This window comes from Theropithecus gelada, chromosome 9, assembly GCF_003255815.1.
Source record: "Theropithecus gelada isolate Dixy chromosome 9, Tgel_1.0, whole genome shotgun sequence".
NCBI lineage: Eukaryota > Metazoa > Chordata > Mammalia > Primates > Cercopithecidae > Theropithecus > Theropithecus gelada.
The window spans coordinates 58,618,450-58,636,613 of record NC_037677.1 but is presented as its reverse complement, the minus strand read 5'-3'; the positions used below and the strand labels follow the sequence as shown (position 1 = coordinate 58,636,613).

The 18,164-nt window shown below is 47.1% G+C and overlaps 1 long non-coding RNA gene across 1 annotated transcript in view; it reads left to right on the top strand.

Moving 5' to 3' along the window:
* Positions 1–5,924, top strand: part of LOC112631759 — a 56,329-nt gene extending 50,405 nt beyond the window's left edge. The window contains exons 2-3 of the long non-coding RNA XR_003121187.1: positions 2,951–3,481; positions 4,869–5,924. This is a non-coding gene — a long non-coding RNA (uncharacterized LOC112631759). The remainder of the gene's footprint in view (positions 1–2,950; positions 3,482–4,868) is intronic.
* The last annotated feature ends 12,240 nt before the right edge of the window (positions 5,925–18,164 follow it).

Genomic DNA, 18,164 nt, shown 5'->3' with positions numbered 1-18,164 from the left:
AGTTCCAGGCCCCTCTCCCTTGATGACAGTGCTTGGGAATTTCTTCAGCTGGTCAATGACCTTCTTACACAGCTGTCCCCAGAACTGAAACTAACATTGAAAGGTACAGTTGGCTATCCTACTTATGTATTGCTAGGTTAGAAAATACCCCAAATTTAGTGGTGTAAAACAACCATTTATTATGATTATAGGTTCCATGGGTCTGGAATTCAGATGGGGTACAGCAGAGAAGCTTTGTCTCTGCCCCACAGTATATGGGCCTCAGCTGGAAGATTCGAAGGCTGAAGGTGACTCAACTTTTGTGGGCTGGCATCATCAGAAGGGTTGTTCACTCACGTGTCTGGTGGGTGGGGCTGGCTGTCAGCTGGGACCTTAGCTGGGACTCTGGGCCAGAATATCTTATGTGTGGCCTCTCTTGTTAGCTTGGGCTTCCTCACAGTATGGCAGCCAGGTTCCCAGGAGAGAGTGACAAGTGAAAGTCACATTACTTCTTAGGATTTACCTTTGGCAGTTGTGCCGCATGACATCTGCTACGTTTCATTTGCAAGTTCTGCCCAATTTCAAGGAGCGAGGATGTCAAGATTCTAGAAAAGGGGGTGTCACTGGAGATACTACAGTGAACCTGTTTTAAAATTTTTATTTATTTTATTTATTTTTTGAGACAGAGTCTTGCTCTGTCACCCAGATTGGAGTGCAGTGGCGCAATCTTGGCTCACTGCAAGCTTTGCCTCCTGGGTTCACACCATTCTCCTGCCTCAGCCTCCCAAGTAGCTGGGACTACAGGTGCCCGCCACCACACCTCGCTAATTTTTTGTATTTTTAGTAGAGACGGGGTTTCACTGTGTTAGCCAGGATGGTCTCCATCTCCTGACCTGGTGATCCACCCACCTCAGCCTCCCAAAGTGCTGGGATTACAGGCGTGAGCCACTGTGCCCGGCCTAGTGAATCTTTTAAGAAAGCATCACGTAGCTCATCTGCCTAGCTCAGAGGAAGCTCTCCAGGTGGGAGGGGTTGGGAGGTGCTCAGGGTGTTAGAATGTCATTCAGTCAGTCAGCACAAGTGATCAGAGTCTACCATGTGCCAGCTGCTATCTCCTCATGCCCCTGGTGGCCAATAGCTACACTGCCTTTCAGCCCCAGCCCCACCCAGGTTCTTCCGTTGAGGCCCGGACAGGTTTGATCAAGACAAGAGAACTCTGGGCTTCTCTCCAGCCTCCTGGGAAACATTGCTGTGGGTCACTGTGGCTATAGCCCAGAGAATAACTCCTCCCGCTGGGTGCTGCTGTTGAATGGAAGGTTTTTACTCCCATTTCTCAAGGTGTAGGCATGTCAAACAGTTTCTATTTATTGAAGAAGAAAATAAGTTGTTTTTTATTTATATATAGCTCTTGTTTTTGTTCATCCCACAAGAAAAAACAGGGTTCCTCAATTGGAAGGAGGTTTCTGCCCTTCCGTAGGACTTAGAAATGGGAGAATCTGTGTATGAATTAGGTCACTGTGGTATAGAAAATGAAGTTGGGAGAGCTCCTCTAATCCTTTCTTTAGCACAGGAACATGGCTTGTATAGCTGGTTCACTGGCTATTATACTGGAAAGCATAATGAGTGGGTCAAGACAAGTGGAGGTATAGCTAGCACAATAATCACAATAGGGCCAGGCACAGTAGCTCACACCTATAATTCCAACACTTTGGGAGGCAGAGCTTCGAGGATTGCTTGAGCCCAGGAGTTCAAGATTAGTTTAGGAAACATAGTGAGGCTTCGTCTTTACCAAAAAAAAAAAAAAAAAAAAAAAATTAGCTGGGCATGGTGGTGCACGCCTGTCGTCCCAGCTACTCGGGAGGTTGAGGTGGGAGAATTGCTTGAGCCCAGGAAGTTGGGGCTACAGTGAGCCAAGATGGCATCACTGCATTCCAGCCTGGGCAACAGACAAGACTGCCTCAAAAAGAAAGAAAGAAAATAATCACAATCATAACCAATATATATCATATTCTGGGCTCCGAGCATTTTATACGGCATTGTGAAAACGATATTAGTACCTTTCTGATAGCATTGTTAGCAGATTAAATGGGACAAATGAGAAAAGTAAAATCTCTAAGGCCCAGAGATGTTAAGTAATTTGCCCAAGAGCACACAGCTAAGATGTGGTAGAATTGGGATTTGAATCCAGGCCCATGGGCTTCAGAAACTGTCCTCTAACATTGGGCCATGATATGCAGCTAGCAGGCCTGGTAGCTTAAAGGGAGAGGCAGGAATTGGAATATAACGGGTGAGGCACGCAGGCGCTGGGTGTTGGATCTCTCTTGGTTAGACACCAAAGACTCATTCTGAGTCTCCCCATCTGGAAATGAGTTTTCCCATCTGGAAATGAGGATAATACCCACCCGAATGAGTTATGTAAGGCACTAGCACAGCACTCCAGACCCAGTGGGTGCTCAGTGCACTGTTGGAGAGTCCCTTTCCTTTTTCCCTTCCTCTATATTTTGCCGTGGGCCACTCTATGGAGAGGACTTTCCTGCCCAGGGAACAGGGAGATGGCCAGGATGATTTTGCTATCTGTGGCAACTCTAAGGGAACCCTGGTTCCCTAAGCTTTTGCTGGATGTCAGAATTCCAATCCCTCTCCACTGTGCTTTTTTTTTCATTGGCAGAACTTTAAATGATTTTATAAAACTGCAAATGTACAAGGTAATTGAGTCTTCTGTTTTATTACCCTGAGCTGCCTGGACCTTGCCCGGCCTCCTCCTCACTCACCGAGCCGCCGGAATAAAGTTGGAAGTGTTTGCGCTGGTAATATATAGGACTTAATTAACCTGGCCTTTTATAGCATTTCCAATGGAGGGTTGGAACGAACTTCGAGGCAGCCTCAGAAAGGGAAAGGGGGGCCTAGGGTGAGAGCGTGTATGTACATACAACACTTGATGTTGGTTTTTTTCTTCTGTTCTTTTCTCCAGTACTTTAATCAGCATTTAATGACCCAGTCGAAAATTCATCGTTTGGACCCAAGCACTGGTGGGAAAGGCAGTAGGGGAGGCCTGCCTTCCTCTCTCCCTCCCGAGTCCTACAGCAGGCCATGGAGTGGTGAGCGAGTTTGTACCGTGCCAGCCACATTCCCAGAAACTTCCAGCCGAGGTTAATCCTGCTCCTCTTGGGTAGGAGACAATGAATGGATATTAACAAATGGATTCCCTGTGTTGGCTAATGCCACTCCCTACTCAACCTAGGATGACTCCAATGGTGCATGTCCCCATTCCCGGGCCCCAAGGCTGCGTTAATGTGCTATCCTGACTGCCCCTTCACCCTAATGTTCCCACTCCTTTCCCCTCCCAACACCAAGCCATGCCTGAACTGGACACCCTTCCATACCAACCCAGGAAAAAGTGATTCAGCTCCGGTCCACCCTGGGTGCAGCAGTCCTTCTGCCAAGATGCCTTCATGTCATACAGCTATTATTTTCGGGAGGATTCCAAGTGAGGGCAGTCAGGGTAAGTGCCTCTCACCAGCTTCCTGCTCAGACCATTGCTCCACATACCCTAGCTCATAAATCCTGCCCCCAACCCTGCTGACTGGTTACATCATCCCCAAACCTCATGCAACAATTCGATTTGGAAATAAAAAGGCAGGTGTTAATTGACTCACTCCCTCTGCCCCTTTGCAGTGCCCCTGACCCTCGATAGCTTTTAACCTCGCAGTTAATAAAAGTTTTGGGCCCAGTCCTAGCACAGTTCCTCATTCATTCTTTCATAACGTCAGCAAATTCTTCCTGAGTGAGTGTAACGCACAAGTCATTGACCAGAGCCTTAGGGAAGAGGGTTAGGTGGCTGAAGATGAGCAAGAAGCATTTTAAGTATTTCATGCCTTAGGAAAGCCTGCAGAGGAGGCCTGCAAATAACGCAGATTTGGGCAGCAGTCCTGTGGGCCTCCAGAGAAGCCAGAGTTTTAGAAGCATCTCCCACTCTTGAGTTGACCACTCTTGAGTTTGCCTGTTCAGCACCCATCCCTCCTGCAAGAGCACCCAGATTCTTCTTTGGAGAACCCACATCTTCACTAAATCTATGTGGTTCCAAATGTGGTTGAATGTCTGGGGGCCCCAGGAGTCAGCCCATGAGTAGAGCTAGCCATTCAGGGCAGGTTAGGCCCCAGCCACAGGGATCATTTCAGCCATGGCCATGAGGCTCGGGCTGGGCCAGTGAAAGCTATTGCTGCAGCTCCTGGTAAGGAGGAGCTCTCTTTTTCCACTGGGACTGGCCAGAAGTAAGCCTGGAGCTGCTAGTAACAATCTTGCCCTCACTTGGGAGAGGCTTCATGAACCTGAGAGTGAAGCCCATCACTTCATTTGCTCCCGAGGGACAGCCTCTGACTTCAGGTCCCTACTGTCTCCTGCCCCGCAATGAGAAGCTCTTGGTTTTTAGGTGTATTTATTACCCAGGCCCAAGAGACTCTCTGTCTCCCTTCAACTAGTCTGTGCCTAAGCAGAATATCAAGGAAAGCGGAGCTAAGAAATGGAAAGAAAAAGATGGTTAAGGATGTTGGGTGGCTGCCAAAGGTTTCTTAACCTCTACTTTTACTTTCCAACTCAAGGATGGGCCAAGGAGACATGGTCCCCACCTCCCTCTACTTTCCCGTTTGTGATAGAGCCAGGGCAGTTCAGGGTCAGGGTCTGGCCGTGCATCATTTGGGGGGCCCTTGTTTTTAAGGTTTGCACTTGTGCGACTCTGAGAGTGAGTGCCTCCTTAAATTTTGTACCCTAGGTTCATCTCTCTTCTCCCTATTCCTGGCCCTGCTTAGGCTGCTGGAAGTCCACCCCTATCTGTCCCTGAACCCAGTCTGAAGAATTTAGAGTTGATCGCTATTATCTTTCTTCCCCCACAGGTGGGCTTGGTCCATTCTCTAGACTTTGGAAGATAATGTTCCATAGAGGCCTGTTCTGAAGCTTTACCAGGTCAAACCGGAGAAGAACCCAACAACGTAGCTCATCCCAGCCTAACTATCCTTCAAGGGCAATCAACCTACAGCATCCAAGCACAGAGAAATCAAATCCATAGAGAATCTTCAAATTAGGCTCAGAATCCGTTTGGGACACTGGATTTACTGTTATCAGATCTTAGTTGTGTTCATCCATGATCTGACATACCTTAGAGTAAGAAGATATTCTTCCTAGGCTCAGACTAGTTGAAGGTAGAGAGAGAGAGAGAGAGAGAGACCCTTGGGTGTGGGGAGACCTCCCCTGGGATAATACACACAAAAAACCAAGAGCTGCTCACTGTGGTGCAGCAGACAGCAGGGGCCTGAAGCCAGAGGCTCTCTCTGTGTCCTTGAATACAATGCTTTACTCCTCTGACCCCTGTTACCGTGATTTGGAGAGGCAGACAATATAGTATGGGCTCTGCAGGCAGGGAGGTCCAGTTATAATCCCAGCTCTTACTAAGTTGGGTAAGACTCACTCTGAGACTTAGTTTCTTCTATCATCTCTCAATAGAATCATAAAGGTACTTTCTTGTTAGTGTTGTTTTAAAATTCAGTAAAATAACGAAGGCTTAGCACAGGGTCTGATGTAAATTTTCAATGAATTATTGTTGTCAGTTATTGTTCTAGAAAACAAGAGGGCATATTAGATCAAAAGTACTGCCAAGCATTGAAATGCCAATTCTAGATCCAGTTTCAGTCCTCTGAGAACTGATATCATTGTTTTCGAGCCATTCAGAAACCAGTGTGAATTGAACACCTAGTATGAGCTCTCTGGGGGAAGAGCCAAGTCCTACATTTTCGATCTTAAGGGATCTTCAGTACCTCTAGCCCAAAGCAGTATCTCCATCAGGATTCCTCTCTGACAGTGTTCATTTCTTTTTTCTCAATGGATGCCTTAAAAAAAAAAATCCAGCAAGGAAATCTGTACTCCTCAAACACACCACTCAGGTGACCATTAAATCATTTACATTGTTAATTTCTTTCCATATGTGTGTCTTTTTCCCTAGTTACATCATTAGGACCTTGAAGGCAGGAACAGGTCTTAGGCTTCTTGATGCCCCCATAAATCTAGGTACAGAGTGGGTCCCTGGACATCAGTATAAGGCCCATGAGCCTGATAGCTGCCCAGGTGGGTGCTGTGTTCCCGGGGCTGGGAAGGACAAAAGAGAGGGCACTAAAGGGGTTCCTGGGAATGAAGAGGTCCTTTGACTTTAGAGGGGAGCCCATACACTTTTTGGACAACTGTAATAATCAGGAAGTTCTTCTTGGGGCAGCAGCAGCCAGAAAGACCTGGGGCATTGGGTTGACCAAAGCCCTTCCCAAGGCTGCAGTGGCCTGAGCTAGTTAGCCCAGCCTCCCTACCAGCCCCAGGGCTGCAACTGAACAGTGTTGGCTTCTTAATAAAAACAGGACCAACGCAAAGCCCTAACTTCACTGGAGAAATAGCCCTGCGCCCTTCCATCCATTAATATTTTGCACCTTAATGCGGCCATATTTTCGGAAAGCCAATTCGTATTGGCTGAGTAGCTTATTGGTATGCAGCTCTGGTTAGGGGTGGGGGATCCTGGGAGGGGGCACTCTGCAAAGGGGATGTAATTAAGCCTCAGAATGTTCGATATATGCCCCAAAAGGGGGGCAGTACTTAGAGGACGTAGAGCAAGAGTGATGGGCTTGTCCGAAAGGTTTGTGTGTATGAAGGCTTGACCATTTCTGGGAAGTCCCACCGTGATGGCCACCTTGTTCACCCCCAGTCCACACCAGAGGAGAGCCACCCACTCACCCTTTGGGTCTCTAACTTCGAATTTCCAAAGCAGACCCTATCAGGCAGCTCTTCTCAGATAAAATACATCATCATTTGCTCCATTAGAAAATAAATGTATGGCTATATTATGGGATTTGCATTCCATTACCTTGGTTTGCATGCCATAAAACATTTATTACACCCTTGGGCTAAAGTCTTAATAATGACTGGGTGTGAGGCACTAATGTGGTGCTGGTCTTGCTCAGGAACCAGAGATTAATGCCTTTTGATGTCACTCAGCTAATAGTTGTGCTCACCAATTTGTCCCATCAGAAGACATTAGAGTCAGGCCCTGTGTGAGGGTGGGGGAACTACTGCTCAGCCTCAGCAGCTTCAGCTGGGAATCGAAGCTCCCCGTTCCTGCCTTCCTACCTGGTCTTGTTCAAAATGGTTGGCATGAAATCTCAGAGTTCCCCCTCTTCAAAGCCCATTCCACTTCTACCCCCACCCCAGCCTTGGCCAAGTCCCCACCCCTGGGTGTGAAAGCTACAAGGAGGGGTTTGAATGTCTGCCCACGTGTCAGACAGCAGCGGAGGTGGCAGGAGTCAGTGTGTGGGCATGTGTGTGTGTGTGTGTATGCATACACACACACACACACTTTTCCCTTCCCTGTAAAGGAATTGCTTTATCAGGCCTGCCAGCTATGGATGCCCAGCAGCCCAGAAGAGGAGGCTCCAGTCCACCTTTACCCCACAGCTAGGTCTAGTCACAGCACCCAGCCAGGGAGACAGGCCCAGGATGGAGCTGAGCAGACCCTTTGGGGCTATATTGTGGGTCTTTCTTGTCATCAGCTGACTTGGCTGGAGCAGCCCCTGCGGCCAGGCCTTGGGGAATATCCTCTTGTGGGTTGTTGTGATTCTCTGTGGGGTCCAGGCGCATCCTTCTCAGAGACTGGAGATGCCCCCCACCTCTTTTGCTCAAAGCCATGGCCAGGAAGTGACCAGTTATCTAACCCTTCTGTCTCTGTTTCTCCATGTGGAAATGCTGGCATTTAGTGTATGTGTGTATGCGTGAGCCAAGGGTGCTGTCTGGATCCTGCAATGTGCAGGACAGTCTCACTCAGCGAATAATTCTCCCGCATTCCATACAACTTTTGAAATGCCCACCTAGGTCGCTGTGAACTCCGCAGCCCTAGGGGGCACTATTCATTTCCATGATGAAGTAAATGGCTGTGCAGTGTACAACCTGCACAACCATCAGAGGGGTCCTAGGTTTGACAGTCACCCCAGTGGAAAAACCTGTTTACAGTGACTAGAGCTCTAAACCTAGCTGTTCTACATATTAGCACAGAGTATTTTTGCATGGCTGTAATATACACTGGATTTTCTAGGATTGCAACTTTTGTGACAATTGAGAAGGAAATTGTCCTCTGTTCTGCACAGATCCTTACCAAGAGTTGTGCACCATTTCAGAAACCACCATTCATGCAGCCATACTGTGGCCCTTAAGTCACCAGGACACTGACCGCACTCCCGCTGGGTGGGTCTGTCTTTAGGTGCAAGCATTCCACTTTTTCATTATTCCTGAGCATTTACATATTGAAATACATATTTTATTATAACTGACTTTCCTTTGATTTCTCCTTTACCTTACAGCTGGGTCAATATATTGATTTTTTAAAAATTCCATGGATAGGTTGCTTATGTTATCTCTGCTTTCCATTCTGAGATAATAAATGGGGCGTGACAAACCTGGTAATAAAAGAAAGCTGTGGGTCTGATGGACTGGGCGCTGAAGCCAGAGAATTCCAGCCTTGACATCGCTAGGAAGCCTATTCTGACTACTTTTACCCGACGCTCCTACCCAAAGCCTGCTTTCCTTCCTCCCTGAAATGAAGTACTTCATAATGCCTACTTTCTACTTTTTTTTCCTTGATCATCTCAGGGACAATCCTGTCAACTGTGCCCCAATAAACATGAAAGCTCTCCAAGGACAGTCTTGAGGTGGTCACTGTTCACGGCCCTGACCAGGCCCTGGAGTAAAGGACACTAGCTTGGCGTACTGACCTGAAATACACAAGTCTGGCAGTGGTAGGGCCCCTGGGAGCAGAAACCAGAGACAGGCACCCACAGCAAAGTAATACAAAGTCCAGAAAGCCCCAGCTTGAGAGAACTGGGGCAAATAGAGGGCCCCAAGACTCTAGAAGAGATGTTTCATAAGTCTCATCAAATTAGAGACTAATTAGAAAAAAAATTCATGGGAAATCATTGAAAAACAAGTAAACCATCCAAAGCCTGAGACTGTTTAAAAATAGCTTATTGGAAATCCAAAGACAGGACATGTTGAGGAATGGAAAAAACATCTTGTGTGGTGAGATGGTGACTTTAAAGCGACTTCTGTGGCAAAGAGGCATCCTTTGCAAACGGGAAGATTGGCCAAGCTCAGAGAGCAGGTTTAGGTAAGTTAATGGATGATAGTGCCATAAAAGTTTATTAAGGGAAACCTGGCTCCCCTTAGGAGCCGCACTTGTGATATCTGGGGAATGACTGCACATTCCCAAGGCAGAGTCCTTGTGTCCTAACCTGAGACAGACCATGGGCCCAGAACTTGGAAGGAAGGAGGCACTGCTGGGTCTCTGGTTATTTCTAGGGGTCCCCCATGGATGCGATAGTCCATCTCAGTTTTTCTTTTTTTAAATTTGAGACAGAGTCTCACTCTGTCGCCCAAGCTGGAGTGCAGTGGCGTGATCTCAGCTCACTGCAACCTCTGCCTCCCGGGTTCAAGCAATTCTCTGCCTCAGCCTCCTGAGTAGCTGGGCGTACAGGCATGCGCCACCATGCCCGGCTAATTTTTGAATTTTTAGTAGAGATGGGGTTTCACTATGTTGGTCAAACTGGTCTCAAACCTCTGACCTCGTGATCTGCCTGCCTCGGCCTCCCAAAGTGCTGGGATTACAGGCGTGAGCCACCACGCCTGGCCTCGTTTCAGTTTTTCAAAGAAAGAAAAAGGAGAAATGATCAGATTCGTGCTGCATGTTTAGAAAGTCGATTTTTAAATGTGTATGTATTTCAGGTCAGAAGAATCATGAAAGAAAACCCAGTAGGAGTCTAGTGGGTTGACTTCATCACTGGGTTCCAGACACTGTCTGAGTTCATGTCCTCGCCCCCCAACTACATAGCTGGATGACCTTAAGCAAGTTACTTAACCTATCTGTGCTTCAGCTTTCTCCCCTCTGGAATGGGGTTAGTAATATTACTTTGCTGGCTTATGAAAATGAAATGAGTTAATATGGTATATGAAAATGCTTAGAATAGTGCCTGGCCTATGGTGAGTGCTCAGTGTCTGCTTAGGTTGTTTTTACTCTCAAGAAAAGGGCCAAGTTGCATTAGTTCCCACTCCCTTCCTGCTGATTAACCAATGAAGGGTGGCTCTGGGAACATAAGGGAGGAATCAGGGCAGGCATACATGCCTCTTGCTTTCCCAGAGGAGCCCCAGTGAGGAGGTCAAGTGCCCTGGTCCTGGTTCTAAATCCACTGTTTAGAGTAGCAAGTACATTTGAAGTGGAGATTATCCCGTTGGCTGCAAAGCTCCAGCTAGGTAGGTGACAAGGAGTGACTATGTCACTATATAGTTAACTACTAGGTAATCTGTGCCCCCCAAAACATTTTGATCAGAGAACATTGTGCTTAGGAGGAATACTCCCTCTAGGCCTTGGGAGCAAATAGCTTTGAGCTCTTTTGTATATACCATTGCTTGATAACAGCTGTGGGCTCTATCCTATTCGGGATTCTGAATCCACATCCGGATGCCAGGGGAAGGGTGCCAAGATCAAATAATTAGTGATGTCAGCTAGGGACACAGGAGACAAAAGTGTCAGCATTGGCTGGAGAGTAAAAAATCCCCATCTGCTCATAAAAGCCTGGCTAGAGGTAGCCTGGGTTCCTAGAAGTGGCACCCACATCCCGAGCAATGCTATGGCAGGATGGTGATTGGCTGCTACCAAAAGGCAGGCAACCTGACTTTTCAGGTCTCCTCCATCAAGCGTGAGGACCCTGGGTGCTTCACCCCACTTAACCGCTCTGCCTCTGTGTCCCCACATGTAAGTGCCTCAGAGGGACATCCAAGGGGTACTGGAGAAACTGTATGATGTTTGAACTGTACAAGGTCCTGGAGGTTGTAGCAGACATAGTGCTCCAAGGCCTTTGCCCTTACCATGTCTGTGCTCCGAGCCTGATTCCAGCAGCCAGCATCTGCAGTTCTTTGCCTGAGAGCTTTCTCTAACCTCTGATGTGCCTTTACAAGGCAGGTTGAAAGCAGTCCTCAACCAGTGACCAACTCAATCCTGTGGTCAACCAGTGACCAACAGATCATTGTGTAAATATCCTAACTCTTTCATCCCGTGGATGAGATAACTCTGAGATGTATGTTCTCCAATGTCTCCCACAGTTTCCCAATGGGCGAGAGCTCCAGGTACCCGTACTGCTAGCTTGCTTAATATATCTCTTACTGGGTCCTCCCCTTTCCTGATTCACTTCCCCCTCCTGGGGTCACCTCCCAAATCCTCATCTCAGAATCTGCTTCTGCCAAACTAAGGCAGAGGTTAGCTGGCTGCACCACTTTGTGTTACTGAAGCGAGATAATTGCCAACACACTTGCCCACCAGAAGGGTCCTATGTGCAGGGCGTGATAAGTATTCACCTAGCAGGGCCTACAAACAGCCCAGTAAGAATCAGAACATTTGCATCATTAGGAAGAATTTCCCTCCCCCAGCTCAGGAAATTGTCTCTTTGCCCCCACCCAGAAAATCTTGTAGCCTGTGATGAGACCTCCCTCTCTGGCTTCTCTCTCACCAGCTGTGTGTTCCTAACAACCCCACCCACGCACTGGAGCCTCTCTGACTTGATATTGCAGGATGCTGTCACTTGAAATTAATTGCAACTAATTAAAAATGATCCGGTTAGGACAATTGCACAATGGCGCTCCGGAGACTGCTTCATTCCCAGAGGTTTGGTGGCGTTTGCGGCTGCTGCAGCCCTGGTCTGCCGGACGGGGCCATACATCATCATGTCATTTTACATTGTTATTTCTCTGAAAGCAGCAATTTAAAAGAGTCTCAGATGAACCTTGAGCAACTTCGTGCTAAAAAGAAAAATGTTACTGTCCAAGATCTGTAAAATATAACATATAGGCTCAAAGAAGCCTCTTGACATGAAAAGCGGCCTTAAGTTTGTGCTGCGATTTGCATATAATATATAATGTTGTAGTAAAAGGATCCACAAAGCAGAAGGCGGCTGTGGAGCATCGATCCTAGTCCCCTTTGTTCAAACTGGGTCACCTACTGTTCCTGGTTATTATTTTATCACAGCCATTCCTCACATAAGGTGACAGGACAGTATCTAACCTACAGGGTTGCGGGGACTGCCACACCTCCCCCTTATTTAGTGGAAGACCCAAGGGTCCTTCTTGGCTCTGATTCTGGAAGCATTGCAAGTCCTGCTTGGCCCTGCCATTTTCCAAGCTGATCCCAGGAGCAGTAATCCTGTTAGGAAGAGCCACTTATTGGGCTTGGGGAAGGCCCAGTAAACCTAGAGTTAGGGCATTGAACCTCGATAAGCATCTGGAACGCCTCCACACGTCACTAGGAGTGAATTCAGGCAGCTCAAATGAATTTTGACCCCATGTCCTTGAGCTACAAATCATTCCTCTTAGGCTACCCACCTCCCTCTCTAGCTCTGTGGTCTCCATGGTGCCCTTCAAACCTCTCTGCCTCAACAGTACAGGGGAGAAGCAGGCATTTGAGCAGAAAGGGGTATGTTCCAAGAGCATCTTCCACAATTATTCTTCTAATGCTCTGTGGCTCATTCTGCAAGCTTAAAAAATAAGTGGATTTTCAAGGGTACTAATAAGAATAACAAATCTCTGCAAAATAGAAAGAGAAAGCTTCAAAAATAAAAAATCAAGATCTTTAAAATTAAAGGTCCAGGAATAGACAGATAAGATGAAAGGAGAAAGAATAGTAAACAGATATGCAGATAAATCTTATGTAATTATTAAACTTTGGCTCTGGGCTTCCTGGAGGCCAAAGCAAAGAAGGAAAATAAGACATATGATTACTTACAAATGTTATGCAGTTTTTAAAGAAAAAGCAGACCACCTTCTTAGCAGAAACAAGGTTCTTTTGCACTGACCTCATGTGGGTCATATACCTGGCATCACCCTCCAAACACCCTCATAGTTAAGGCTCGTGGAGATCCCTGCATTGGAACTGGATGACCTGGCAAAGCCAACTCTCTGGGAAATCCAGGAGATGTGCATCAAATATGTGGTTCAATAATGGATGGTTTCATTCAGGGGTGAAACTTTAATACTGGAAAAGTGCAAAAACTAACTACAACCTGATCTCCGAATTATTCTCCATACAAAGTGTTTCTTTTGGCTCTGATTTTACTGGAAGCTGAGCAGCAAATAGTTTAAGGTTATAGTTTCAGTCAAAGACTGGAATGCAGGTATGCCACATGACTGAGAATTGGATTTAGATACATCAATTATAGCACATCTGTACAGTGGGATACTATGCAAACATTAATAGGAACAAGGGAGATTTTACATGCTGTTAGGAAAGTTTGTTTTTTTTTTTTTTTTTGAGACAGAGTCTCGCTCTGTTGCCCAGGCTGGAGTGCAGTGGCGTGATCTCGGCTCACTGCAATCTCCGCCTCCTGGGTTCACGCCATTCTCCTGCCTCAGCCTCCTTGTAGCTGGGACTACAGGAACCCACCACCAAGACCAGCTAACTTTTTGTATTTTTAGTAGAGACGCAGTTTCACAGTGTTAGCCAGGATGGTCTTGATCTCCTGACCCTGTGATCTGCCTGCCTCGGCCTCCCAAAGTGTTGGGATTACAGGCGTGAGCCACCACGCCTGGCAGGAAAGGTTGTTTAAGATACATTATTAAGTGGGGGAAAAAAAGCAAGTTGCAAAACAGTGGGTATAGTATGATCCCACTTGTATCAAAAATTAATAAAACATGTGGGCATAGAAAATTTCTAGAAGGATACACAAAAATTGGTAAGTGTTTAACTTTGGGTGAGAATTTTATAGCTTATCCAAGCCCTCCTTACTATAATTATGGATTGTTTTTTGATACGGTTTGGCTCTGTGTCCAGACCCAAATCTTACCTTGAATTGTCATAACCCCCATAGGTTAAGGGTATGACCAGGTGGAGATAATTGAATCATGGGAACAGTTTCCCCCATGCTGTTCTCGTGATAGTAAGTGAGTTCTCATGAGATCTGATGGTTTTATAAGGGGATTCCCCCTTTGCTTGGCTCTCACACTTCTCCTTCCTGCCATTATGTGAAGAAGGACATGTTTGCTTCCCCTTCCACCATGATTGTAAGTTTCTTGCGGCCTCCCCAGTCATGCAGAACTGTAAGTCAATTAAATCTCTTTCCTTTACAAATTACCCAGTCTCAGGCAGTTCTTTATAGCAGCGTGAGACCAGACAAATACACTTTTAGATTTAAAAAATAGTTTTTGAAAAGCTAATTGAGAAAACAATGCAGTTTTGTTAAAAAGAATGAAGCATATTAGGGTTACTGAAGAAGTAAGATATGAAGGGAGAATCTGGATAGATATAAAGTGGTTATCTTGGTGGCCAGGCTAACACCTGTAATCCCAGCACTTTGAGAGGCCGAGGCGGGCAGATTACCTGAGGTCAGGAGTTCAAGATCAGCCTGGCCAACATGGTGAAACCCTGTCTCTACCAAAAATATAAAAATTAGCCTGGCATGGTGGTGTGTGCCCGTAGTCCCAGCTACTCAGGAGGCTGAGGCAGGAGAATCGCTTGAACCTGAGACGCGGAGGTTGTGGTGAGCCAGGATCTCACCACTGCACTCCAGCCTGGATGAGACTCCATCTCAAAAAAATAAAATAAAATGAAGTGGTTATTTTGGAGAGGTTAGAGTACAACAGACTTCCACATTCTGAGTTAATTTCTGTAACATTTTATTAAGTAGGTATTTACTTTTATAATAATTTTAAAAACACTAAGCCAATACTGTTAAGTTGACTCTCTTTTATGACAATGAAGAAGCCTAACCAAGACTTGGGCAAATGAATGGCCACCCTACCCCTTCAGGGCAGGGCCCAGGAAATAATCTGCCGGCAAGACAATAATTTTTCTTAAGAAAATAGTGGGCTGTCTATTCCGGCACACAAATCAATGAATGATCTTGACATTAACATTCTGGCCTCACGAACACGGATGCTCATCTGGGAAGGTGCTTGTGGCCGAATCCTGAGGCTGGGGTGCTTTACGTTTAAAAATTCCCAGTTGGGCACGGTGGCTCACGCCTGTAATCCCAGCACTTTGGGAGGTTGAGGCAGGCAGATCATGAGGTCAGAAGTTTGAGACCAGCCTGACCAACATGATAAAACCCCGTCTCTACTAAAAACACAAAAATTAACTAGGCATGGTGGTGCACGCCTGTAATCTCAACTACTCAAGAGGCTGAGACAGGAGAATTGCTTGAACCTGGCAGGCAGAGGTTGCAGTGAGCCAAGATCGAGCCATTGCATTCCAGCCTGGGCGACAAAGCGAGACTCCATTTCAACAACAACAACAACAACAACAACAAAAAGCCCATTGTTTCACAGTGAGATGCATTGGAACTATTAAGTAAATTTTAACAATTCTGGCTGTTTCCTTCCCTATATCTCTCCAGCCTGCAACCCCTTCAAGCGAAGCTGTTCTATGCTGGATGCCTCAAGGAAGAGAGGACAGCAGAAAGAGATGTCCTGATTTCGACTTTTAAAAGCCTAGCTCAAAGTGAGAAAAGTGAGGGGCAGGAAAAAGGGTCCAGGGAAAGAAGTAAAAATGACGTAAGAGAATATCTCACTGCCAAGACTAGCAAATGGGGACCTGGGAGGTTCAGAGGTGAGGATCTGAGAGGACCAGGACTAGCCCCGGAGGCATTGTGCCTGGAACGGAGACAGCATCCAGGGAGCTCCGAACTTCCTCTTAGAGAAGCTGAGTCAGCACCCCTGGTCCACAGAGTCTCCATCTAAGGGTTAAGATGTGGATCAAGTAAGGCCCGGAAGGCTGCAGGACTTCAGGAGGGAATATAGGAGGCCACTCAGCCTGGGACAGAATTGCTCAATGGTTTGAACCCAAACACTGGGAACACTCAGTAGAAATCTGTCATGGTTTGGCAAGAGTGGGTTGGTGTTTCCAGAGCTGACTAGATCCTTCTCTACCTCTTCTCTCTCTCTCTCTCTCTCTCTCTCTCTCTCTCTCTCTCTCTCTGTACCTGCTTCAGCCTTTCCTGTCACTGCCAAAGATCTTTTCCTGCTCCTCAGTCTATACGGCCTACCATGGCTGCTCTCAGACTTATACATCCTTGATTTCACACCCAGAGCCAGACTGACTTCTTTCTCGGGTCTCGGCCCCTTATTCCTGAAGCCATTTGTGATTGGCCCAGCTTGGATCAGGTAGGTGCCCATCAGGCATTCATCCCTGGACCAATCTGCTGCACATGGGGGTGGAGTCCATTGTATTAAGTCTGCAGATACTCCGATCTATGCTGGGAGTGATGAGGTGGGTGGGGTGGGGTGGTCTCTGAGCAGACCAGGTAACTTCCCTAGGCTGCTCCTGAGAGACCATGAAAATCCCCCCTGGCTTTCAATGCTTGCCGTAACTACCATCTTACCTCTGCCACTGTCTGCTCAACATGCCTGCCGGCCTCGTTCAATTAAAAAGAGGGTTTTTTGTTGTTGTTGTTTTTGTTTTTGAGACAGAACCTCAGGCTCACTCTGTCGCCAGGCTGGAGTGCAGTGGCACAATCTCTGCTCATTGCAACCTCTGCCTTCCAGGTTCAAGCGATTCTCCCTGCCTCAGCCTCACGAATAGCTGGGATTACAGCTGCCCACTACCACTGCCCAGCTAATTTTTGTATTTTTAGTAGAGACAGGGTGTCACCATGTTGGCTAGGCTGGTCTCGAACTCCTGACCTCAGGTCATCAGCCCACCTTGGCCTCCCAAAGTGCTGGCATTACAGGCGTGAGCCACTGTGCCTGGCCTAAAAAGAGTTTTTATTGTGTATTTTTCTTAATACAAAAGAAGCATATGTTCATTGTAGAAAGATAGACTCTTATGTGCCAAGAAGCACAAGTCTCTTGGATTCAGAAAATAAAAAAAGACGTGGTCCAGAGAGGGAGGTGAACAAGTAACTCAGTGACATTTATACTGAGCATTGGGATTGAGCTTGTCTACTCCACTAAAAGGCGAGGCGCTCCAGAGCAGAGACGGTATCCACCACGGCATCAAAATAGTTCAAAGTAGTGCATAGGTTTTCTGTAAGCACTTGCCTGACTCAATGAACGACTGTACCCCTAGGCTCATCCTGGCCAGGGTGGCTGGGAAATCCACTCAGCCTGGGACAGGATTGTTCAATGGTTTGAACCCAAACACTGGGAGCACTCAATACAAATCTATTGTGATTTGATAAGACTAGGCTGGTGTTTTCAGAGTTGACTGCAAGATCAGGCTAAGCTACTGTGGGCAACAACTCCTAATCCAAGCCCGAGTTTCCTGGATTGTGTTCAGGTTTGAGAGAGTTCAGGGGGCATTTTCCCAACTGGAGCCCTCTTTGGGTTCCCAAGGCACCCCGAACCTGTTTCCGTTACAGCCCCCTTAGACTCTTGGGAGCACTTTCTCATTCACACCTTGGTTTGCCCAATAGGCAGACAGCCAGAGAAGGCAAAGATCTTTTCTTGTTCACCCCTGTATCCTTGAGAGCTTCCTTCCAGAGAGACCCAGTGCCTTCCTTCCAGAGGAAGGAAAGAAGGAAGGGAGGCAGGGGGAAAGGAAGGGAGGGAGTCAATCTGCTCTTGTACACTGGGAAAAACGAACCTTTTCTTAAGGTGCATAAGCTCCGCTCCTTTTCAGGGTAGTGCACGCACCCACCATCTTCCGCGACTATCAGCTGCAGACGGCTCACAGCTCAGCCCTTCACTGGGCATTGCCCTTGGCTGCAGGGAACTGCTTTGCCCAAAGTTATGGCTCTATCTCTGTGGCCTGTGGCCAGTAACTGGCAGATGGAGGTAAAAAGGCCAGCCCTTTGTCTCAGTTAAGGACAACTCTGGGGGCCATCTCAGCTCCAGAGCATCCTGCAAGACTGGATGAGGTGTCTGCTGCAACCACATTTGGGGTCATTTTCTCTCCAGCCAGTCCTGTCTTCTCAGTTTCCTCACAGATGTATCTCCTGAGAGCACTCCCCAATAAACCTGCATGCACTTCCTTGTCTCAGTGTATCTTTCTAACCAAAGACATCACCTTGCAGACTCTGGGTACCCGCAGGATATCTGGAGCCTCCATTAAAGGCTGTGGTCACTCACCCACCTGGGACGCCCTTTCCTACAGACCAAGGGAACTCTGTGCACCGTTCTCAACACCAGACCAT